Consider the following 26,345-nt stretch of genomic DNA (forward strand, 5'->3'; position numbering starts at 1 on the left):
GATTTTTAAAATTAAGTTGCCTCTAATTTGTGCAATGAAATGTTATTTACCCTACAGAAGAGTTTTAATAATATGGCACTTCACACACGTATTTATCACGGTCAAGACATTTGTTTTGAAATATGAAATCTCTCCACCTGTTGCCTCTCAAGTTTTTGAAAAAAAAAAGACTCTAAGAATTAATTTCCACTTTTTATGTTCAATTCATATCCAGCAAATATTACCGCATTCCTAAATATAATCTTTCTTTCATTTTAATATCAATGGACTCAGCTAGTATCTTCCAGGTGTAAATCATCTTCAGCCCTTAGACAAGGCTCTTAATGCACAAGTTAAGAACAATGTCAAATATTAAATGGCAATCAATTAACTTCTAGCTAGATTTCTGCTTTTAGCACCTACTCTCTCTGAAATTGTTTAACTGAAAATGTGCCTATTTTTGTATTTTTCCTTTAGCATTTATTTTTAAAGCCTGCTAGTAACATTCCAAATGATATTTTTCTACAGATATTTTTATTATAGAAAGTGTGATAGGAATTTTGAGACAACACATGCCTTCTCTGAGCAGCCATTGACCATGCTAGAATCCTGAATGGTATTACATGATGGGGAAGAATTCCAAAAGTAACCCCAAGGAATGTATGACACTCATGAATAATCTTATTCTTGAGCTAATTTCATGATCTGAGCTTTGCTCAAAAATTGAAAATAAAGCTGCAGAATAAAACTATAATTTGCTTCAGTGGATTAAATTGTATGTCAATTTAAATTTTATTTTTTCTACTATATTGAGATATAATTCACTTGCAGTAAACTACACATACTTAAATTGTACAATTTGAAAAATTTTGACCCAGGTATGCATTGTGAAACTGTAGTCATAATCAAGATACCAAACATTTTCATCTCAAAAGTTTTTTTCGGGCTTCCCTGGTGGTGCAGCGGTTGAGAAGCCGCCTGCCAATGCAGGGGACACGGGTTCGAGCCCTGGTCCAGGAAGATCCCACATGCCACGGAGCAACTGGGCCCGTGAGCCACAACTACTGAGCCTGCGTGTCTGGAGCCTGTGCTCCGCAACAAGAGAGGCCGTGATAGTGAGAGGCCCACGCACCGCAATGAAGAGTGGCCCACACTTGCCGCAACTAGAGAAAGCCCTCGCACAGAAACGAAGACCCAACACAGCCAAAAATAAATAAATAACTTTATTAAAAAAAAAAAAAAAGTTTTTTTCATGCCCCTGCCCCATCCTTCCCCTCACCCCCCACCCCCGTCCCAGCAGCCGATGATCTATTCTCTGTCAGGATGGATTAGTTGCATTTCCTAGAATCTCATACAAATGGAATTGTAGAGCAGCTATGAGATTTTGCCTTTCTTCCACTCGGAATAATTATTCTGAGATCCATCCAAGTTGCATGTATTAGGAGGTTGTTGCTTTTTATTGCTGAGTAGTTTTCAATGGAATAAGTATACTGTATTTTGTTTACCTATAATCTTATTTGGGATGTCTCCAGTGTTTGGCTATTACAAATAAAGCTGCTGTGAACACTCAGGTGTAAGTCTTTTATGGACATATATTTCTTTCTCTCTTGGGTAAATACTTAGTAGTAGAAGGGCTGCTTCTTATGGTAAGTGTGTGTTTAAAGTGTTTAAAAACATGTCAAACTGTTTCCAAAGCAGTTTTATCATTCTCACTCACAGTGTATGAGACACCCAGGGATTCTATATCCTCCTGTGAATCTTTTCAGCCACTGTAGAATGTGTGCAGTGGTATCTTTTGTGTGTGTTTTTTTCTTTTTTGGAGGAAGGTGAGATTTGTATATCTTATTGTGTGAAGGACCCGTGCAATCTTTTACCCAGTTTATTGGGTCATTTTTTTCCTATTAATGAGTTGTAAGAATTTTTTATATAACCTGAAGACTAGTCCTGTGTCTGATATATGTATTGCAAATATTTTCTCTCAATTTGTGCATTCCCCTTTGATTTTCTTGTGTGATTTTCATAATTCTTTGGAAGAAAAATAGTTTTAGTTTTAATGAAGTCCCAAGTTATCAGTCGTTTTTCTTTTAAGATTCATGGGTGTGTGTGCGTATGTGTGTGTGTGTGTGTGTGTACGTGCTTACCCAAGATCATAAAGTATTTAAATAAATTTGTTTTTACCTTTTGTACTAGATATTATAGTTTCAGGTTTTATATTATCACCTATGATCCATTTCAAGTGTTTTAGTGTATGGCATGAGTGAAGAGTCTATGTCTAATTTTCTGTTATCATTTGTTGAGATGACTTTGCACTTCTCATTGAATTATCTGGTATCTTTGTCATTTACTATGTATGTGTAGGTCAACCAGTAGTTCTAAACCAGTAGTTCTGAACTGGGGGGGTGATTTTGCCTCTCAGGGAATATTTGACAATGTCTGGACATTTTAGGCTGCCACAACTCAGGGGTGCTCCCAGCATCTAGTGCATGGAGGCCAGGGGTGTGGCTGAACATTCTACAGTGCACACCACAGCCCTCACAGCAAACAGTTATCTGTCCCCAAATATCAATAGAGCCAAAGTCGACAAACTATTGTCTCAGCTTTCTCTTCAGTTCCATAGATCTACTTTTTCACCAATATCATGCAGTCTTGTTGACTTGGGGTTTAGAATAAATCCTGAAATCAGATGGGGTAAATCGTCTGACTTTGTTCTGTTTTTAAAAAACCACTTTGGTTCTTCTAGCTTCTTTGTATTTTCATATAAATTTTAGTTACAACTTGTCAATTATTACAAAATTCATGCTGAATTTTATTTAATTGCACAGAATGTGTAGATATGTTCTGGAGGGAATCAACATCTAGAATATTGAAGTTTCACATCCAGGAACATGCTATACTTTTGGCTCTCTTTAATTTCCCTCTGCAACTTTTTAAAATTAATTAATTAATTAATTAATTAATTAATTTTCTTATAGTTTTCAGTGTAGAGTTCTTGGACATTACTTGTTAGATTTATTCTTAAGTATTTTAGGTTTCTTGCTCTATTTTTTAAAAAAAATCTTGAATGAATTGTTAAAGTTATAGATGAACATTAAGGATGGGCACATAGGTACTCCATAGATGTCAGTGTGTTTAACAAAAGAAGTGTTTGCACTGGTTTCTGGTAACTCGCTCGCTTTCTGTGTATCTTAAATTCCCAATTCCACATCTTTGGCTTGTGGAGAAAGGCTCTCTCTTGCTGCATTTTCTCCCGTTGATGTTTTTCTAGCTGTTTTCCAGGTACTGTTTGTTCTTTCAGCTGTTCAATTGCCTATGTCTTCTTCTTTAGGTTTTGGGTCTGTTTGTCTGTCTCAGGGTCTCTGGAAGGTGACTGAGAGGCTGTCTTTCATGGTGGCTTTGCTAGGTGGGAGTGGAGTCAAATCTGGACTCTTGTCACCTCTTGCTCTCTGCTGTCTCAGCCTCATGCATCCTTTAATTATTAAAGGCTGTTTTTGTTGGTGACTTTTCATTTCCAGGTGGTGGTTTCTTATTCTGGGTTGGTTCTTCCTCATGCAGTTCAGAATCTGTGATTGGTTCATTTCTTAAAACTTACAAGCTGTTGCAAGTTTATATTCTTCACTTAGAACTGCTTGGTAAATTACTGTCTTTCCTGTAAATATTCCATCCAAAAATGGCTACCAAGAAACCTGTCGTATTTCTGCATTTGGAGGTATATCCTAATTGTGCAAGATAGAGCCGAGTTAATGCCAAATCTTGTATCCAGTGTTAACACATTATCCAAGAGGACAGGTGATCGTTAAAATGTGCTCACTACCTGGGCACCAAGGAAAATATTTAGAATCAGAGGAGATGGGTTTAAAAATGAGTTTGTAGTTTGCAATATCCTACACTTCCTTCATCTCCTCAGATTGCCAAGTTCAGATGCTACTAACATGTGTCCACAAGGGCTGTCGCAGTCTGCCTTAGGACGACCAGTCCCAACTTAAATGCAGAATCACATTTGGCAGGCATGACACGGCAAATAGCACAAATTCCAAACTGCATCATAAATGGAGCCGTTTTTGGGTAATTGCACTAAAGCAATTTCTCTACTTGCTGCAATGTAATGCAGAGTTTTCCCCACAATAGGAAGTTCCTGTCTTGTCAACATCTGTACCAGCTGTTACAACACAGCAGTGGTTTTCTATTCCTTAGCATTGTAATCTTATCAGCCTTAAGGAAACTTTTGTTGACTAAAGCTGCATTAGGTGCACCCAAGTTGAGGTACTGATCTAATCTACAAAATGAAAATATGCCCTTACTCCCCAGGACATGGACAGCCACCTTGCATAGTTAAGGTCCAGGTGATAACACAAAATAATTGTTTGCAAATTTAATTTATTTGCAATCACATTAAAATCGTTGCTGTCAAAGAAGGGAACTTCACTGTTAACATTTCAATAGTTTCAATAGTTTCATCTTCTGACCAGGATGGATGCCGATTTTGCATTGTTTTTCTGAATGAAGACTTCAAACATGCTCTGGTCTTTACATGACAAAGTTGGAGCTTGGGTATCCCAGCTGTGCTCTAAGCTGGTTTTAAAATACAGAGAAAGTATGTAGCATTATGTTAGGGTCAAAGAAAATAACAAGAATAGAGAAGAATCTTTATTGTATATTTTTGCTGTCTTTTGGATGGCTCCTGACTCATGAAGCAGTTTGACAAACAAATCTATTTTTATGTATTTTTTAATTAAATTAAAAAATTATTTTCATTTTGAAGTGACTGGAGACTCACAGTCAGTTGTAAGAAATAATATGAAGAGAACCCGGGTATCTTTTACCCAGCTTTCTACAATGTAAATCTACCTGTAAATCTTTCTACAATGTAATCTACCTGTATTATCTACAATGATAATCTACCTGTAAGCTATAGCAAAGTATCAACGTCAGGATGTTTACACTGATACAGTCAAGATACAGACCATCTCCATCACATGACTTCCTGCCTTCCCACAGCCCTCTTGTTCTCTGCTTCTATAATTTAGTCATTTCAACAATGTTATGCAAGTGGAATCATACAGAATATAACTTAGGGGGATTGCCTTTTTTTTTTTCATTCAGCATAATTCAGATAAGGATTCATCCAAGTTGTATCAATAGCTTGTTTTTTCATTGACTATACTCTATGGTATGGATGTGTCACAATTTAACCATTCATCCATTGAAAGACATTTGGTCTGCTTCCAATTTTTGGTTATTAAGCATAAAGTGTCTATAAATATTTATGTAGATGATATTGTGTGAACATAAGTTTTCATTTCTTTGCCATCAATGTCTAGGAGTACAATTACAAGTTTGTATGGTAGCCACATACTTAGTTTTTTAAGAAACTACCAAACTGTTTCCAGAGTGGTTGTACCATTTTACTTGTTATTTATCATGTTGTTGTAGGAATAAGAGAGGAGAAGGTTTCTGACAACTTAATGACTGATGGGTTCCTTCAGGAAGTTGGGAGACCCAAAAGGAGACACAGGTTTGATGAGATTAAAATCACGGTTTTAGAAACAGACTTACAGACATAGAAAACAGACTTGTGGTTGCCAAGGGGGTGGGTGTGGGGGAGGGATAGAGTGGGAGTTTGGGATGAGCAGATGCAAACTATTATATACAGGATGGATAAACAACAAGGTCCTACTGTATAGCACAGGGAACTATAGTCAATATCCTGTGATAAATCATCATGGAAAAGGATATGAAAAAGAACTTATATATATATATATCCGAGACACACTGCTGTACAGAAGAAACTAACACAACATTGTAAATCAACTATGCTTCAGTAAAATAGATTTAAAATTTTTTTAAAAAATAAATTTAAAAAAATGACAGTTTTGTTTTGAACGTGATGAGTTTGAGATGCCTGCGATGGAAACCCTAGTGGAGCTGGCCTGCCAGCATTTGGGTGAACATCCACTGCTCAGCAGTGAGACTGGCAGAAGATGCAGATTGGAGATGTGTGGTCTGGAAGCCAGGAGAGGACACCAGAGTTGAGTGATAAGAATAGAAGGATGTAAAAGAACCCTGAAAATTAGAAGTTCCAGGGGAGTAAGAAACTGAGAAATAGTCCCTGATGTGAATTTCAGACAAACTTAGGAAATACAGTAGGTGCCCATGTCCAGGAAGCCAAAATAGACCCTGGTTTTAGGACACGCTATAGGTGGACCACTTCGGTGCTTTCAGTTTCGATGGACTGGTGATGACAGAAGCCATGTTTAAAATTGAACGTGGCCAAGACAGTGTAGACTGGTCTTTGATCCAAGCGGAAATCCATTCTGGAGAGGCAAAAATGCCTACTTCCAATGGAGCAGACTTCCTCCCTAAATGTCACATTGTCCTTGGTCAGAATGACTGGAGAGACAAGCTTAAGGGTTTCCCCCAGAGTAGGAGGGAATCAACAAAAGCTGGTTGCTTGTAGATGAAGTCCTTGTCTCTTAACCTTCATGATTTGATTCTTTAAAATTTTGCCAAAGCCATCACAGTGACTTAAAATGAGGGTAAATTTTCTTTCAAGGAGAATGTTAGGTTTAGGTATGTTGATGGAAATAATCAATAAACAATCTATAATAGGAATAGAAAAGAGTTTTATTCTTGCCAAACTGAGGACGTTAGCCTAGGAGACACAGATCCAAGAAGCACTTGAATCGTGTTCCCCAGACTACAAAATAAGTGAGGCTTATAAAGGCAAAAACCACAGAGTTACGTAAGTTGCTTGTCAAGAATTATAATTGGAGCCGGCAAGCAGTAAAGGTGCTTGTTAAGCAAGGATTGGTTGGGGTCTGAAATGGTTGCATAGTTACAAGGGGAGACCTTGAGACCATAAGGTTGCAGCTGGCAGCTGTTCATAGATACTGTTTTGAGAACGGCTGGTGGTGTCCTTCAGTCTGACACAGGTCAGAAAACTCAAGTTCAAAGGGATGCAGGAACATGTCTGAAATTATGGCCACCCGGCTCCATTTTGAATGCCTGAACCACAGTTACTCCATTTTGATTTTAAAATGCATTCTTTTCCTTAATGGTTATAGTAGATATACGATGCATGTTTGACAGGCTGTAAGAGTCTGTTCTGATTAGCTTAAAGTTCAAGCCAAATCGTGTATAAGCCAGAATGACTTTCCCATACCTCAGTGTGTGAAAAATTCTCCCATCAGGCATTAATAATGTTGAATCATCACATTAAATAATAAAGAAATGATAATTTACTGATCAAAATCTAAGGAACTAATATTGGGCAACTGTTGAAATACATCACTTAAAATTGCTCATAGATCACTTTATCAGGAATCTCTAAAAGCTGTAATGACAATATACATCAGCTTTTAATGTTTCAATAATTTTTAGATACTCCCTTTATTTACATTGACTTTTGTTTCTTTTCTAAAATTATCTGTGAAATATTCAATAAAATAATGTTTATGATCAATATAATGGTATCCCCTTAATTCTGAAAGGATTCTATGGGTTTTTTATAGAATGTCTTATAAAATAAATGACAAGATAATTGTTTGATTAGCCCATGGATGGTAATGACAGGGAAAATGAGGTTGACATTAAAAAATACCATTAAAATGTGTTTGGCAGTAGGATCTAGAAAACAAATGAGTTAGAACAGCAAAAGAATAGTATCTAATTAACCCTAAAAACAAGAGGAAGACTGATGTTTTTCCCTAGACTATAAACTAAAAAACCACTTGCTTTTAAACCCATCAGGAAGCACCTCCCTCCCCTACTTGACTGATAATAAGCCACAGACTATCCCAAATCTTGGTACTTACAAGGCTTTTATAGCAAATGAGAAAATAGTAAAGTTAATGCCCCTTAACAGGAATTTCATTTGCACCAGTTTCATTCTGAGTATGACAAATCCATTCAATACACCCGATCTTTACACAAAAATGATTTAAAATGGATGATTACATGGGTACAGTAATTGAAATTTCCCCCTTGGCTATGCGAAAATCATGTCTTTAGCATTAAGGACTCCTTAAAACAACTGAATTTCAATACGAAGAATGACCTCAGAGGTTGGAGGTTAATTTCTCACTTAATTTCTCCATTTTCTCCTGCTCCTGCTTGTCATTTGGAGTCTCTGTAATCCAGTTTCTTTCGTTTCTTCCCCTGATGCCTCTAACTGTACCACTTTCCCACTGGAATATAGGCTTGTCCTTTCTGCCTTAAAGGACACGTTATTCCACTTCTAAGTAGGTTAACTTTGCCACATAAATTTTTTCAGTTAGCGTGTGCCATATGCACTTGATGCTAAAATATGTACTGGGGAGTTTGTCTTTACTTTTAAAAGTGTGGGGTTTCTGGCTTCACTCTTTGATCTTTATAAAGCCTTATGGTTTTTCTGACCTTGGATAATGTAAAAGATATTTGGCAGTTGAGGATGTGCAAAGGCTGTTGAAAATCCATAGAGAAGTAACAGAACACTCTTAACAGAGGACGTAACATCACCTTCACCACCTAAAGCTTCTATATCTTTGTTCTTTTGGATGTATCAGACAGGAGACTTGAATTGTTATCAACAAAATTGAATATCAAATTCATTGCTTATGAGACTGAAATATTCTTCCCACTGTTAGAATTGTCCCCTGGCAGATTATCCATGTGTATGTCAAATGTACAACCAAGCCAGTATAATTTAGTGAGTCCAGCATCCTAAGATCTCCTTCCCTGACTAGGCAAATAGGATTCAGTTCAGTACGTTGAAATTTCTCTGTTTAATTAAAATGTTAGGGTACTTGATTTCAAGGAGGTTAGGAAACCCAATCCAAACTTTTATGAGTTTTTATCTAATTTTAAGTTCTATTTTACTTTAGTCATAGCTTCTGTCATGTTTAGTACAGGTAACTGCAAAATAAATTTTTAACATTGTAAGAAAGTAAGTAGCTTTATTCAAATATCAAGTATAAAAAAAATCAGCTTGTGTAACTGTATAACTTGTCTATGTAATTTGACTGAAGGTGATGGAGGGCATCCAACTTAGAGTATTTTATGTTTTATTTTTTCTGTTCTCTGGCCGGATAACAATTCTATCTTTTCTATCCAGTGAAATGAGATATTTATGTGACAAATTTTAGTATATTCCATGCATTTTATTCTATCCATCTTTATGCCCAATACCATTCCAACAGCGAGGCAATTTGAAAATGAGCCATGATATAGTCTTCTGAGTAAAATTACACAAATGTTATATGAATTTGAGAGTCATTTCACTAGTAGGAATATAAGAAGTTTCCTAATTTCCAAGGCACACAATAAACTTATTAGATAGAGAAAGAAGTTATTACAAATGTGCTTTTCTCTTCATTTAAAATTGATTCTCAAAGCTGCAAGGGCAGGTAGAAGAGCCAAATCCCCACATTAGTGTGTTCATTGAGGGACATTGTTTTCAGAGCACAATAAAATATTTTAAGAATGTGATTCCATGAATTACAGGTCTCAGGTCAAAAATAGATGCCATGCACTTTTACATAAGCTTGCTATATAATCATTCATCAATAATATATCCTTAATATTTCCTCTATGCCTTCATGACTTTTCAGAACGAATACACGGTTGACATGAATTTTAAGGCTCATGTGAGTATCGTGAATGCCTGGCAGTGTTACAACACCACAAATTGTGTTATTTCCATCACACAATAACCAACATTTTTCATACTTTCATAAATAAGGGAGCCAATGGGTTGCAGGCATTTTGTCGTTAGAAGATAGCTATGTAACTCTAAGAAACTGTTTTTAATATTATTGTGACATATTAGTTCTAAATAATTTAGAAGCAATTTGGATTTTAAGCATGTTGTCTAGGAGGGCTCAAAGGACATTGCCCTTTAAAGAACTCAGTATAGTTAACTAACATCAGTAACCAAGAATTTTAGGAATAACTGCTCTAAGGTTCTGTGTGTAGTTTTCAAGGAAACACCCATGAGAACATGCACATTGACACGGCTTTAAATCCACGGCCTCCAACTTTGGTTAGAATGAAAATACTCTACTGTCATGTCCTTGGTTCTCAGTTGGAAAGGGGTTACTCATCCATTTTAGCAGAGAATGGCTCTGCAGTAAACTGCTGTCCGTGGGCTAACGCACCTGTGAAAGCTGTTTCAGAAAGTGACAGCAGGAAGCTAAGTGGAAAGAACCAGAAACTCCAGAAATAATCAGGTGGGCACAACAATTCCTGCTCCAACTGTGCCCGCCCACAAGCTGGGAGGCTTATAAATCCTGCAAGAGAGGCGGTCAAGAAGATGATAGAATTTTCCATCACTGTGGAATCTGCTGGAAATTCAATCTGACTTTTACAATTTCTAAGTCTTATCTCAAGATCAAATTTTAAACCTGCCAACCCAACCACCAGAATCCTCCTATTGAAAAAAAAGTCATATTATGGATACCCTCAACCAACTGATTTATGATTCTGCCAATTCAGCAAAAGAAATGTGTTCAGTTTTATCAAATTGCAAGATTCTTTGAAGCCCTGATTTCTGCATACTTTCTACATCTCTAATTTCTTTATACTCAAAAGAATGTCCTTATCAATAGATTAAGTTAAGAGGTTACATCTTAATATTCCAGCTGCTCTGTACAATAAGGTTAATATATGACGTTCTTCACTTTTTTCTTTCCCCACTGGAAAAATAATGGCTAACAATTTGCCTTGAACTGCAAATCTGTTCTTTTGGCCATATGAGGCTATTTCTGGAACTTTTGTTGTGAAAAATGAGAAAGTCTAGGGTGGAAGTTACAAATTTCTAGTAAGTCACTGGTTCCAAAAGATGAGTTAGTTCTTCTCACAATTAATCCTACAAACCAATATGACACAGTTGTTCATAGTCTGTGTTAGGTATGGCATGGAAAAAAAATGTTTTTAATCACCAGCCATAGATTCTGCTCTTCCAGTAACAGAATTGACAAGTAATTTTTATAAACACTTAGGAAAATATCTTTCTTGTATCACATATATAAAATATAAGATCTCACTATAATATACTAATATTCTAAGAAATTGTTATGAAGACTAGCCAATACATTTTGTTGTCATTGAAATGACAGCAAAACAAACTTGGCACTCAGCATGTTAAAATGTCACTTTTTAAAAAATTCAAAATCAGAATTAATTGGTGTTGAGCCTTGTCGGTTGCTCTTGAGTAAATTATTCCAAGATCTATGTACCTCTTTCCCACAGGCTTTCTATAAAAAGAAAGAAAGAAATGTACAATATGTAGCATCTCTTTGTTAAGAGATTGTATAAGCTTCTGTTCTATGTTTCCATTAGAGAACAGTGAAAAATACAATCTCTTGGTGCCTCATTAAGTTAAGAGAGTTTTAGGTGGATGTCATATTTGCACTTTCCTCAGATTAACTGAGAGGGTTGTGAATGGAGAATTGTAAATAATCGGTGTGATTAGTAGGGTCTGCTGGCCCTTTGCCAGCACCCATCTCTCAAGAGCGGTCGTCTGGTCTTCTCCATAAAACTGAACTGTGGGTTGTGGATAATTCCCTGTGCCCACCTGCTTGATTGATAGGCAGACCAGTTTTGTGGTGGGGGCAGGAGACTCTCTCCTAAGCTGGGGAGTCCCTAAAACTAAAAGTCCCTAAAACTGCCTTGTAAAGACACCATTTATCAAGTCCTTGAAGTGAGTCTCCATCTCTTGGTGCCCTGAAATATCCATCTCATAGAAACTCTCAGTCAATTGGTGAGGAAGATTCCTCATTTTGCCAAATCCTAAAAGAGTGGACCTATAAATTCATTTCAAGTTTTGTACTATTATTAGTTATGGCTTAAGTGATTTAACATTATTATAAAGAACGACTGATTGGCTAAGTAGATGAAGAACATTCTAAGGGCGATGTAGAGAGCATCTCCTAGGTAGCTACACCTGACACACAAATACAGCTTTTATCATCATCTCCTTTCCTAAATTTTTTTGCTTTTATCACCTTAAGTAGCATTTGCTCACTCTATAGATAACCAAACACCAAACATCATTATGATCTTTGAGCCTTAGATATTAAAAGGGCAAAAATATTGATACTGGGGATATTTAAAGAAGTATGGTTTGTTCAGAGAAAATTATTTGAAATATAAATTTCCTTCTAAAATCTATATTTATAAACATTTGTAATCATAATTTTAGCTAATTTCATCCAGGCGCAACTGTACTCACTCATTATTACCATTTGGCACTCTGAAAGTTGGTGGATTTATTTATTTCTATCAATAATTACTATTCATGTGTGTATTCATTGTGAAATTCATTCTAATGGGATTCACTAGTTTATGTAGGATGCTCTCAACTCTTCAGGCAAGAACTTAGCAGTCATTTCATTTCCTACTTTTAAAAATGAAATTCATGTGCAGTTAATAAAGCGTTTAGTACAGTATATGAAAGAGATGAGAAATTTTGCGGTCCTTCGAAAAATAGGAAGTCACTTTTAAAGAATGGGTTAATGCGTGGTCAGAAATAAAATACTTATCCAGCTTTAAATTCTATTCGAAACCCACAAAACCTGGAACTTCAACATGAAATAATGGTTTTATTGCTTTGCTTAAATCATTTTTCCCTTTTCTCCAATAATTTTTTTTTAATTCACTGATTTATAGAAAACAACTCCAGATCTGTAAGCCTGAGGAGGTAATTTTAGAATGAGCTAAAGAGAAAATTTGAATTACTCATTTTCTTTTTCACTTGTTATTGTTCTTTGGGAAACAAACGCAGTGCAGGGACATTCGGGATCATCTAGTCCTATTTGCTGTAGAGGTGAGCACACCTGTGCCCAGAGAGACAAAGCCAATCACCCAAAATACACCAGATACTTAGCAAAGTTGAGCGGATAATCAGGTCTTTGAGTCTAGTGGACGGAGGGTCTGCATCCCAGCCAGGGGGCCCCATCTTTTCCCAGATGTAATATAACTTATTCTTATGCTTCTTTAATTTGAAAACAAACAACCCTGCTGGGCTTTTCTCTCTATGTAAATGCAAATTTTAAAAGGCACATTTCTCTGTTAATAAAAGACCTTCATTTGTCTTTAAAATCTCTGAGTTAGAAAATTTAACAAATAGGCAGAACTTGTGTTTGGCATGCTTGTGGCTCCCTGGCCTGGTTGCTGATCCCTTCGCAGTGATGCTTATTCTCATACTCTCTGCAATCTAAGGACAGTCGCTCAGAAGCACAACATAAGGTGTATCCCTCTCAAGGGCATGTGGGATTCTGAAGATGCAGTCTCTTGAAGGAATGCCTTATAGTGATGGAATGTCAGATAGTCATGTGTATAATTTTAGATGAAGAATCCGCCTGTAGCTTCTTCCATCAGGCCACATCTATTTACGCATGTGTTTATTTATATCCCATCTTATTTCCAAGGGGATGTGTGGCCATACAACACCCCACAGGAGGCCAAGTTTCTGCCCAAGTTTAGGCAAGCCTTCTGCAATATTTAGAGACTCTAAGTGCATCATTAATTCTGAGACATCTAGATATTTTTAGTCATTAAGTACTACCAAGAGCTGCAGGACAGTCCCTAAGGTATAAATACAGAGAAAAAGATGAATAAGTTATGAAAATCACAAGCAAAAAAAATAGAGTTTAAAAAAAACTACAAAGAAAACAAGAAAAGTGGCTAAGTATCCAAATAGCCATATTTTTTAAAAAATGAAAAGTTTCGCTTATACTAAAATCAATTCAAAGCCACATCTTCAAAGTCTAATAAGCTCCTTTATACTAATAAGTACCAACATTTTGTCTCTCTTAGCAAAATGTTAATGCAATGCAAATGGTATTTCTCAATCTTAAATAAATGTACTCCACTTGACTATAAATTAATAGAAATAGATCCAATTATAAGACTTTAAAATATTCCTCTTTTAAAAAAACAACTGCTAAATTATATAAATATTAAAATCTAGAAAGAAAACAGAATACATTATTGGGTCAATAACTTGCCATAAACTTCTCAAATTAATTATTAATTTCCTACAATCAACTAATTTATTTTGATCTACTAAAACATAAAGGATTCCACATAATTTATTGTTAATTACATCAATTTCATCTGTAATGCTGTATATTTTCCATTGAGCTTTCATTAGAGCTATTTATATGTGTACTGTTATAAACATAGTATGTATTAGGTTTCTTCTAGAACGGCAGTCATCAAGGAGAAAAGAGTAATCAGAAGTGAAGTACAATCAGAATTGTGTAATTCAACAGAGTGCTAGAAATGGCAATCGGAAATAGTTGTTTGGAAATTAGTTCACCTTCCCTCTGGCCAGTGTTTTCTCACACAGAGTCACGGGCCCTAGTGTTCTCACGAATTGCCTGCAACAGGGCATCTCAAACTTTAATATGCGTAGCAAATGCCCTGAGTATCTTGCTAGAATGAAGTTTCTGAATCTATAGGCCTGGGATGGGACTCTTGAGTCTGGATTTTTAACACTATCTCAGATGATGCCAACCACTGATTTGCAATCACAATTTGTATAGCAGTGCTGCAGGGTGATAGGTCTCAAATGTGGTCCCCTGTACACCTGCTACAGATTCATTAGATGGCTTATTTTGTTTTTTAAATGCAGAATTCTAGAGACGACCCCAGACCCAGTGACTCTAAGTTCCAAGGGTAGGGCAGAGTTTTCAGCAAGCCCTCCACATGGCAGTCTCTGCCCAGCAAAGTTTGAGGAACGCCGCTCCATGGGGAATTCGCAGGTGTGTGCGTCTAACCCTAAATGTACGACATGAGAGTCAAGGGCAACTTTCTGCAAAGTAATTAGATGAGTACAAGGCTACTAAAAAGAGAACTGGTGCAAATGATTACTGCCCGGAAAAAGAAATTCCAGATCATTAACTTTCTGAGATATCTGTCATCTTGTCTCTGTGTGATACTCTTACTCCCAGACCAGGAGCCGTCAGACTTCAGCATCCATCAGAGACACCTGGGGGTCTCAGTAAAACCCACCCATTGATTATGTAGGTCTGGCTTGGGGGTCCAAAAATTCGTGTTTCTAAGTTCCCAAGTGATGCTGATGCTGTTGGTCTGGGGACATACTTTGTCCTGCACGACAGCATGATTTTGACAGTTCACAAAACCTACGATGTCCATGTCCTCTTGGATTTATTTATTCAATCCAAGTATCACTTGAAGACGAGTACACTTATTCAACACAAACTGCCCACAAGTTGAGACAGTCCATGGGGCTAAAGAAAGAATCATAAAATAGAATCTCTGTGTTCTGGGATTCTGCTCTCCAAGGAGATAGGTCAAACTAACATATGACACCATTCTATGATACTTCAAGGAAGCACACAGCAAAGTGTTAAAAATGAATGACCTATACCCACTCTAGGAGTTCCAAGAATTCAGTGTGGCCTGAATTAGTTTGAAATGTTTTAATTAACAATATGGTACTGAAGTGTTCCTGTTTGCAGTGATAGCAAATTGAAAGAACATTAGTTCAATCTTTGCTGACTTTTTGTCCCTTTCTGTGGAGGCAATTATATCTCTTACAAATAATGATTGCTTTGTTCCTTTCTTTCCAATTCTTGCAATTTTAATTTATTTTATTTTATTTTCTATTTCCAATGTAATTAAAAAAAAATGATGTAACATATCACATGGATCTAAAACAGGCCTGCTGTAGTGCATGACCTGAGTGTGCCCTTTCATATCCCATTCACAGGTTTCAGGGAATGCTTCCTCCTGGGGTCTCATGCACTTAGAATCTGATATGAAGGGCGTTGAAATTATGCAATGCACAGCATTTTTTAGAAAATAAATAAATATATAGATTTACATCTATCATGTCTTTTATGTTTATGTTTAAAGATGCACTGGGAAAAGTCTTATGGCCACTTTGTCCCCAAGCCATCTGGTTCTCACTTTCAACCCCACAACGCTAACCCCTCCCTTTTGTATCTTTCTGGAATTTTTATATGTCTATTAAAGCAGATATGAATATATAATGTTATTTTAGACCTTTTTAATAAAATGTTTTCATAAAATACACATTTCCTGTACCTTGATTTTTTTTTGTTCACCTAAAACATATATATATCTACATATATATATTTTAGAGATTTTCCATATAATACTCAGTTATTTAATTCTTTCAAACTTTCTACTCTATAGATTCACCACTGCACAGATCATCATAATTTATATCAAATGTTAATAGTTATTATTGTTGTCATTAGTGATTAGATTTCTTTACCTATCTGGATACCCTCTATTGCATATTTCAATATGACCCTAATGCTAATCTAACCTTCAAATAAACAAAACAGATATATGAAGCTGTCTAGAAACAATCCGTAAAATTGGCATTCATGAATTGCTAACTAGCTGAGTTTTGATTTAGTATAATGTCTTAATTTTTCTGCACCAAAAAATAAATTCTTCAATCTAAAAAAATAAATAACTAAATAAGTGCGTTTCCATGTTATTTATAGTAATATGTCCTTATTCACTATTGATAATGGTTGATTGTCCATCTCTTTTTCTTGATCAATTTCACTAAGAATTTACCAGTTTTAGTAGTATCTAAAAGGAACCAAACTTTGGCATTGGTGATCGTCTCTGGGGTCTGTTTATTTTCTACTTTATTAATTACTTCTTTCACTTTTTCTTTTTTTCCCATTGTTCCACCTTTCAAGTTTTGTTTGCTGTCATTTTTCTAATTTCTTGAAGTGAGTGTTTAGCTCATTGATTTTATACATTCCTTTTTTTCCTGATGTATCTAAATATCTATATAATATTTCTAACATACTCTAATATATCTTTATACTCTCTATATATTATTCACCACTTAAAAAACCCAAAAATCCATAATCTTGTCTTTAGTCATATCCACAAGTTTTGAACTAGTCAGATTATTTTAAAATTATATTCTATCAAAATGTTTTCCAAATTTAATTTTGATTTCTTCTTGGAGCCATGGATTATTTAGAAATATATGATGTATGCTCCAAAGGTTTGGGAATTGTTTGGTTTTCTGATTTCTAGCTTAACACATCTATCTTCAAGAAGCATGTTTTGTATTATTTTAATCCTTAGAAATAATTTGAAACTCGGTTTACAGAGAATACAGTCTATTTTTGTAAGAGTTTTGTGCATATTGGAAATAACATGTGTTTTGCAGACATTGGAGATAATATTGTAGATACGTCTGTTGGGTCTGCTTTGCCAATATCTTTTATGTCTTTATAGCTCGTCTTTGTCGTCTGCTTGTTTTATCAGTTACTCTGAAAGGTGTGCTATCATCTACTGTGATGTGAATTTTTCTCCATACTTTTGTTCTTTATTTTGCACATATATTTTGAAGCAATACTGTTTGATGAATTCAAATTAGTAACTATTACATCTTCCTGGTGAATTGAACTTTTACCATTTTGAAATGCCCCTCTTTAGTGCTACGTCCTGCCTTAAAGTCTGCTTGGCCTGATATTAATCTAACTACAAGGCCTTTTGATTATAGTGTTTCCGTGATAGGTCTTTTCCCAACACTTTACCTTAACCTTTGTATAATCTTATATAACCTTCATGTAATCTTCAGGTGTATCTCTTGTAAACAGCATAGAATTGGTGTGTGTGCGTGTGCATGCACGAGCTTTAATTCAGCCTGACAATTTTTGGTCTTTTAATCGGAGCCCTTTTATACTTAATAACTAACGTATTTGTGTTTAGATTTGCCATCTTGCTATTCACTTGTTATTTCTAAGTTTTTTTTTTTCTCTGAGATTAAGTTTTTTAGATTGTTCTGTTACTCTATCCCCCATTAGCTTTTTAATTGTATTATCTATTTTTTATTATTTTAATGATTGTCAGAGACACTGTAATATGCATTCTTCACATTAATACCTAATATAAATTGGCACTTTTACCTCAGTCAAGATACTTACAAAGACTTTACAACTCTTACTCAATTTAACCCTCACCCAAACTATGTTTTTGTTGTTTGTTTTGATTCTAACTTCATTTTTCATTCCAGAAGTTTTTTAAAAATTTAATGTAGTTAATCCTTATTTCATTTACCCAAATCTTTACCTTTTTCTCTTCACTCTTCCTGCATCTCTAAACCAACATTCTGGAAATCTTTCCTTCTGCCAGAAGGACACTTTTTTTGTATTTCCTTTAGTGAAAATTTTAGGTTTGTTTGTATAAAAATAACTATTTTTTCACCTTCATCTTTAAAGGATTTCTTTGTTGGATATATAATTCTGGATTTGGATTTACTTTCTTTCAGAACTTCAAACATGTAGTTTTCTTGATTCTATTGTTTTCTCTTAGAAGCCAGGTATTTATTTTATCATTTTTCACTTGAAAATAATCTGTATTTTTCCCCCCTCTGGTTGTTTTTACGGTTTCTCATCTCAGTGGTTTCAGCTGTGTTACCATGATGTTATAAAGCACTATCTAAAAATTACATATTTATCATGCTGTTGCTCATATACAACAACAGCATGATTTCTTTTATTGGCAGCTCGATTTCTTTTGTCATTTTCGGAAAATTATTAGAAAGAAGAAAAAATTATTTCTTCAGATGTTGCTTCTGTCCCGTTCTTTTCTCTCCCGTGTTTTATTCTGGACATTTTCTTCGAGTGTATCTCACTATTTTTTTAATCCTCACACCTTTAATACATATAACAGTTCATGTGGATTTCAAGGGCATTGTGCTGAGTGAAAAATGTCAATCTCAAAAGGTCATATATCACGTTTCCATTTATGTAACATTCTCAAAAGGGCAAAATTATATAGATGGAGAGCAAATTAGTGTTTACTAGGGGTTGAGGAAGGTGGAGATGGGTGGGAGTGTATGACTATAAAAGCACAGCACAAGGAGATATTTGTGGTGATGGCACAGTCTGTATTTTGATTGCAGTGGTGGTTACACAAACTACACTTGTTATAAAATGACATAGAACTACACATAGACATTGTACCCAGTCAACCTCCTGGTTTTGCTATTACACTATAATTATGTGAGATGTAACCACGGAGGGAAACTGGGCAAAGCTACAGGGACCTCTCTGTACCATCTCTGCGACTTCCTGTGAATCTATAATTATTTAACAATGAAAAGTTTGTTAATTAAATCAAAAGCCAAGATAATTTTTACTGCTAATGACTTCACCACAACCCAAATCTGGTATTATATAATTAACATACTGAATAAACAGCTTTTATTTATGCAAACACCAAATAATAATGGGAAAATATTCCTTTCAGAATAACATCAGAAAGATAAACTATGTAAGATCAGCATAACAAAAATGACAATATCTGCATGAAGAAAACTTTTAAAACTTTTAAAGGATGGAAAAATTATGAACATGTCCATCAACAAGATCCAATATCACAGAGATGTTTTGTCTTCATTCAATATGTACATATAAGATTATTCCCCCGAAATTACAACAGATTTTTGGCAGGGGTTAGTTAACGTTGTTCTAAAGTTCATGGGGAAAAAACAGAAATACAAAAAACTGGAATAATGAAGACTAATAAAAAATCATAGGACAATGAAGAGGGGTCATTCTAACAGTTATTGGAACATATTACAAAGCCTCAATAAGTAAAGCAGTTGGTTACTGCCATGTGTATAAACAGAAAAAAAAAATTATAGAACAGAAAGGAAAATCTAAAAATTGGGTTAAACTTATACAACATTGTATACTTTTTTAAAAAGTCATCTCAAATCAGTAGAGAAGGGAGTCCTGCATATGGGGATGGTGGGTTCGGATATTCAATTCTTCTAATGAAGAGGACAATAAAAACTGGGGGAAAATCTTAAAAATCAGACAGAAGTTATCAAAGATCTAACAACTCAATGAAAAATTACGATGCCAAGATATGAGATAACAAGGAAACACTGGAGGTGAGCTGGGATATGGGGTGATTTTACAGCTAGAAACATCTTCGGGTAAGCAGACTATGTATCCAAGAGGCTGAGAAGCAGAATGGCAGACACCACAGAGCCGTAGGGCTGGGAGGATGGGGTTCATGGGAAAAGCACGATCAAAGACGTGGGCATGGTTGTCATCGTAAGGGAGGTAGTTTTCTTTGGCGACTTTGTTCACCGTTCCTTCCTAATCCATCAAATCAAGCCCCTTCCAGTGACCGCCCCCACTGACATCACCTGATAGGTGCCAGCACCCTTACACACTCCATTCCTACACATGAATTATTGGTGCTCCTCATTTCGGTCATCGTTATACTTTGGAAGCAGACGCAAATGCTGAACGCTGCTAATTTCAAGGCTAATAATAAAATTCCAAAGACCTGGCACTTGAGCATTAGATAAAAATTGAATGATAGTAAGAAGTTTTAGAGCCTGGTCACATATTCCATCTATCTGACTGCAACCACAATTAAATACTGAAAATTCCAACACTGAAAGAGGAAAATGAAGAAAAAAGGAGTGAAATGAGGGAGGGAGGAAGAGAGGGAAAGAGCAGGAATCAGAAAGAGGGAAGAAGGATGTTGAATGATGCCTCTCCGGGACAGCAGAGTTCAGGCCACACACCCCCTCTCCCACCTCCACCCCCCCACCCCGCAAATAACAGAGTAGAATCTGCAAAAATGCTGAGTCACCATGCTGGACACCTGAAACTAATATAATATTATAAATCAACTCCATGTCAATAAAAATGAAATAAAATCCATTAAACTAGAAAAAAGTGTGCTCCTTTTTATAGATCAGTAGTATTCCATGGAATAAATGAGCCAGTATTTTTTGTTAACCATTCAGCTATTGAAGGGCATTTTAGTTGTTTCCAGTTTTTGGTTATTTCAAAGGGAGCTGCTGTGAAGATCCATGTACAGGTTTCCGTGAGAACAAAGGTGTTCATTTCTCTGGGATCAATGCTCAGGGGTGTGATGGGTGGGTCGTATGCTAAATATACGTTTAATTTGGGAAAAGATTCCAAAACTGTTTTCCAGCATGGCTGAATCAGTTAGAGGGTAAGGGTAGAAAACATCCCTTTACCCTCCCCGGTTTATAATATAATTGTCTGCAATATTTCCTCTATGTCGTACATTGAAAGGCACATCAGACCATCATAATTTTAACTTCACCTGTCAAATATGACTTTGAAAACACAACAGGAGAAGGAAAGACTATTGTATTTAACGATGTTTTTACTTACTGAGTGCTTCCTTTCTTCCTCATGTTCCAAGGTCCCTTCTTTCATCATTTCTTTTCTATTGAGAGAACTTCCTTTGAGTGTAGGTATGACACATTCTCTTAGTTTTCTTCATTCAGGAAAAGATGTTTTTCTTTGTCTTAGTTTTCAAAAGTTTAAATATGATGTATCCTGTTTGGGTTGATTGGTCTTTGGCCAAATTTGGGAAATTTCCAGCCATTATTTTTTTGAGTATTTTTTCAGTCCACCTTCTTCCTCTTCTGGTGTCCAGTGAGGCAAATGTTAAACCTTTTGTCAGAATTCTTCATGTCCTAGAGGCTCAGCTCATTTTGTCTTTCAGCCTATTTTCTCTCTGTTGTTCAGACCGGCTCATTTCTGTTGTTCTATCTTCAAGTTTACTGACTCTTTTCCTCTGTCCTCGCCAATCTGTTGCTGAGTCCACCCATTGAATCTTTTCTTTGTTACTGTACTTCTCAGGTCTAAAATTTGTTTCTTCTGGTTCAACGTTAGGATGGTATATTTTTTCATTTTGTTTCAAGTGTGCTTCATTGCAGCAATTTTCTGTTGGCCATTGGGACATCTTTTTCAGATAATTCTATCATCTGTGTCTTCTCGTTCACATGGAGATTTTCCTGGTTCTTGATGTGACTGATTTTGGGATTGAATTTTGGGACACCCTGGGTGTAGTATCATGAGGCTATGGATCTTACTTGAATATTCTGTTAGCAACAATCCCACACCACTGGGAGAAGGGTGGGTCTGGCTTGTTACTTCTAAGGTGAAGGCAGAGTCTCAGTTCCTGGCTTGGCCAGGGTGAAGGGGTACTTGTTACTGCTGGAGGTGGGGGGGTGGTCAGGCTGACAAGCAGAGGTGCCCTATTACTGTCCCAAGTGTGGCTTCAAGGATATCATGGAAGGGGGAGCCTGTGTACACTGGGAAGTGGTAGGACTCCTGACTCCCTGGGTTGGGGTCAGGGGGCACAGGGAAATACAAATAAATCTGTCTGCCCTTGTGATGGTTTGTTTCATATGTCAACCTGACTGGGCTCCAGGATGCCCAGGTAGCTGGAGAAACATGATTTTTGAGTGTGTCTGTGATGGTGTTTCTCAAAGAGATTAGCATTTGAATTGGTGGGTTGAAGAAACCAGATCTGCTTCCCAATGTGAGTGGGCCTCATCCAAATCGTTGAGGTCGGAATAAAACAAAAAGGTAGTAGAAGGTTAAATTAGTTCTCTCTGTTTGAGCTGAGACATCCATCTATTCCTACCCCGGACATCAGAGCTCCTGGTTCTCAGGCCTTTGGACCTACACCATCAGTTTCCCAGGTGGCAGGTAGTGGCATGTCTCAGCCTGCATAATTGAGTGAGTGAATTCCTCATAATACATCTCCTTCTATATATCTCTGTATATTGCCTATTGGTTCTGTTTCTCTGGAGAACCTTGGCCACTACATCCCTCTTCTTTCATTTCCTGTCACTCATTGGTTGCAGATGATACCGTTGCATGGCACTTCCTTGTGTGTCCTGGTGCCCTCACCTGCCTCTTGAGCACATGGGTGCTAGAGCATCAGCTGACTCCCGTCGCGGCTGGCACATGGACCAGGTGCAGAAACCCAAGCATCCCTGAAGGTTGAGGCACCAGGAGGTATTGAGAGGTTAAGTGATGCCATAGTGTAGGCGTCCAGGGCAAGGTTGGAGGCAGGTGGGCACATAAACCGGACCTGTTGTGACCCCAGATGTAGATGGCCTGGAATTCCAAACTAGAGAATGTGCTTCCTAATATATTTGCAAATGAACAGTCTCAGAAATATTCTAAGCATGAAAGGAACATGATTTTCAAGACCAATTCTAGAGAAATATCTAATAATTGTGAGACAGATATTTAAAGAATAAAATGTTGGAAGAAAAACATTCTTTTCAGATGAATTAGAGGAAACTACAACAGTTGGGATATGAAGTGATTAGGTCTAAACTACAATGCTGAATCCATTCTTTTCTTTTTTTTTATTTCAGTGTTTCATTCTTAAGTCGTTTTCAGTATTTAAGCAATTGTGTTTATTTCAGTACAAGTATCTATGTACCTATAAGGTGCTTACTGTCTTTTACTAATTACAAGCACCCGAGGTTCATCTGAATTCTGTTAGCATTTTAAAGTATTTCTTTTATTTTTACATAAGCCCCAATGTTTATTAAACTCTACAGCTCCTGGCTAATATAGTTAGAAAATGAGATGTACGTAATTAAGTTGATTTTTACATTGCTGCCAAATCTAGGAATAAGCACTCAGAGCACAAGAGGAAAAGAATCTGTACAATAATTTAAAGGCACCATAAATGCTGCATTCAGCTTATCCAAGTGTGCAGCTTCTGTCCTGCCCTTGGTTCATTGATAAAAAATTGGGGAACGGTATTCATAATCTCACTGGAAACTGCTTTGTTTGTTGTAGCTCCAACAGTGACCTATTCATATATTTTACATTCCAGGACTTGAGTTGGACAAATCAAGTAGAACTGAAAATAATTTGGTAAGAGACAGCTGAGACTATTTAAAAGCATGGCTATTAAAACCCTTTCCATTCTTTCATTCCAGATGAACGTAATCGTGCTTTATTTATGTGGCAGAATTGATTAGCAGTCTGTTAAATGTACATTTACAGTATTCCTTTAATTTTGAAAATAATCACCATCTCTTCATGCCAGATAAATCTAAGTTCCTCCAATTTTCTCAACATGTAAATGATAATAAAATTATCCATTTTTTTCCAAAAAATAAAATTGATTAAATTATGACATGTAAATGTTTATCTCAAAGTAACATTTTTTTCATAGCCTCCACAACGTTTCCACTTTCGATCAATAGGAACGTCATACCATCCACTCCTAGCCTTGCTTACCTATGTTATGGAAATTATCATTATTATCATGATCGTTATTATTATTTTGGATATTCAACTTCTCCACCAGTGTTGTTTTTGGACCCAGGGAGAAATATGTTCTTTCAGCACTTAAATTCCTACATTCAAGTGAATATCCACTAGACTCCAGCAAAGATTTTCATCAAATGAACATTTGTTCCATCCAGGCTTCCAAGTGAATTTAACATTTTAATACTACTTCGAATTTATTTTTAATCACTTCTTTCATTTTATAATACTATTTTAAAATGATAGTTCATATCATTTTTGAAACTACCCAAACTCTGCACCCATTGGCTGCCACAATCGCTGCTAAAGAAGGACCTTGAAGTAATTTTTGTTTGTTTTTATCTGAACAACAGGGGACAAGGGTGACATCAACTAGGAGTAAAAGCATCCGCTTCACTCTTCACACCTCCTCTTTCCCAGGGACATGGCATCGTGTCAGGAATAGGCTTCCAGATTTTTTCTAAGACTCTCGCTCCAGAACAAAAATTTTCTCTGACACTCTATTTGCTGCAGGGATAAATTCAGATTTCTTACTCTGATGTTCAAGAACGTGGCAAGCCCATCACGCAGAATTCCACTTTGCCCCAAAGTGAATTTCCTGATCCAGCCCCAGTGATCTAGTCATGACAGACAGGACAACTTGGCATATGCTGATCCCCCTGCCTGAGATTCTTTCCCCTAAATATGTCAGTCCTACTCACCTGTCTTAGTCCATTCTGGCTGCTGTTACAGAATACCACAGCTTGGAAGTGTCTAAACAACAGAGATTGATTTCTCCCAGTTCTGGAGCCTGGAAGTCCAAGGTCAAGGCAGAGGCAGCTTCAGCGTCTGGTTAGAACCGGCTTCCTGGTTCATAGATGACATCTTCTCACTGTGGCCTCACCTGGAGGAAGGGGTGAGGGAGCTCTCTTTTATAAGGACACTGATCCCATCGTGGCAGGTCCACCCTCATGACCTCATTACCTCCCAAAGGCCCCACCTCCTGACACCATCACCTTGGGGGACAGGGTTTGAACATGAATTGGGGGGACACAGACACTCAGCCCATAGCACCCTCTCCTGAGCCTTGTCTGTGGGGTGGCGGACACACTTTTCACAGGAGAATGGTTTGCTCTGGGACAACATGTGGACATCTGACTCCCTTGACTTGATTAGAGTTTGGAAAGTTATTCAGAGCATTAGAGGACATTATCGTTTTAGGAAGACATTTGAGTTTGCTGCAGTTTTGTAGCCACCTGGCCCCAAACCAGTCCACTCTCAGTGGTGTCTGTGTGAGATGCTCCTGGTGCATCCTTAGGCCTCTGCTCCTGTGTCTTCCCAAAGCAGCTGCAGCTCCAGCCCGGCTCCCCGGGGAGGCATCAGGGTGTTAGAGCCCCTGGGGACAGCCTCAAATGCTGGGAAATGATAGGTGGGATCCGGAGCACAAGCATCCCAGTATCCTTGCCCGAGGCGGGTGGTCCAGAGGTGTGTTCCTCAGTGTCTCCCAGACACACCCCAGAACTGAGCGTGGTTGTCCACAGAAGTGGTCCACTCCACAAGGACCCTTGCTCCGTGTCTTCCCATCCTTGTCTCTATTCCCCGCTCCCTTGATGACGCTTGCTTTTGCTCCCCCCCCCCCAATATAAACTATTGGCCCTCAAGTCCTCTTATGAGTCTGCCTCTTGTGAAACGCAACCTAAAAGAGTCTTGAAGGTATGTAGAACCTCACTTTTACAAAGAGATACACTTGTAGACACCTACACATCCTGTGTTCCCTAGTTACTGTGAACCATCAATTCTGTGTGCTAATGATCCGTGTGTCTCTGTCCGATGGTCTCTGATGGAAAGAGGAAGAACAGGAAACAGGTTGCCAGAAGACCTGGGTTCTAATGCCTGCTAACCCCATTCATCAGCCTTATGATATCAACGAGTCACATGCTTTCTCTGGACTGTGGCTTCCACATCTATAAATGTGAGAATGACTGCTGTGATTCCTTCCCAGAGCTGCTGGAAAGTAATAATGAAATTGAGGTCACTCTCAAAATAGACAATGTGACTATTACCAGCAACCTGCAGGAGACAGCAAGCCTGGGGCAAGCCAAGGACTCTCCAAAGCCTTACTTCTTACCATGACACTGGACATCCATTCCTCAGTAGGAAGGACGTTTTATGAAATATTTGCTTTGGGTTTCTTTGATTTTTATCTTCAATGATAATGTCCATTTTCATATACACCTTGCTGAACAAAACTATATGGAAATTCAGTATTTGGGGTGAATTTCCCTTTTACCT

The 26,345-nt window shown here is 37.0% G+C and overlaps 1 pseudogene; it reads right to left on the reverse strand.

The window, feature by feature from the left end:
- Positions 1–3,164: 3,164 nt before the first annotated feature.
- On the reverse strand, positions 3,165–15,114 carry LOC118889578 (annotated as a pseudogene).
- Between the last annotated feature and the right edge of the window lie 11,231 nt (positions 15,115–26,345).

The sequence above is a fragment of the Balaenoptera musculus genome, chromosome 2, assembly GCF_009873245.2.
Source record: "Balaenoptera musculus isolate JJ_BM4_2016_0621 chromosome 2, mBalMus1.pri.v3, whole genome shotgun sequence".
Taxonomy (NCBI): Eukaryota; Metazoa; Chordata; class Mammalia; order Artiodactyla; family Balaenopteridae; genus Balaenoptera; species Balaenoptera musculus.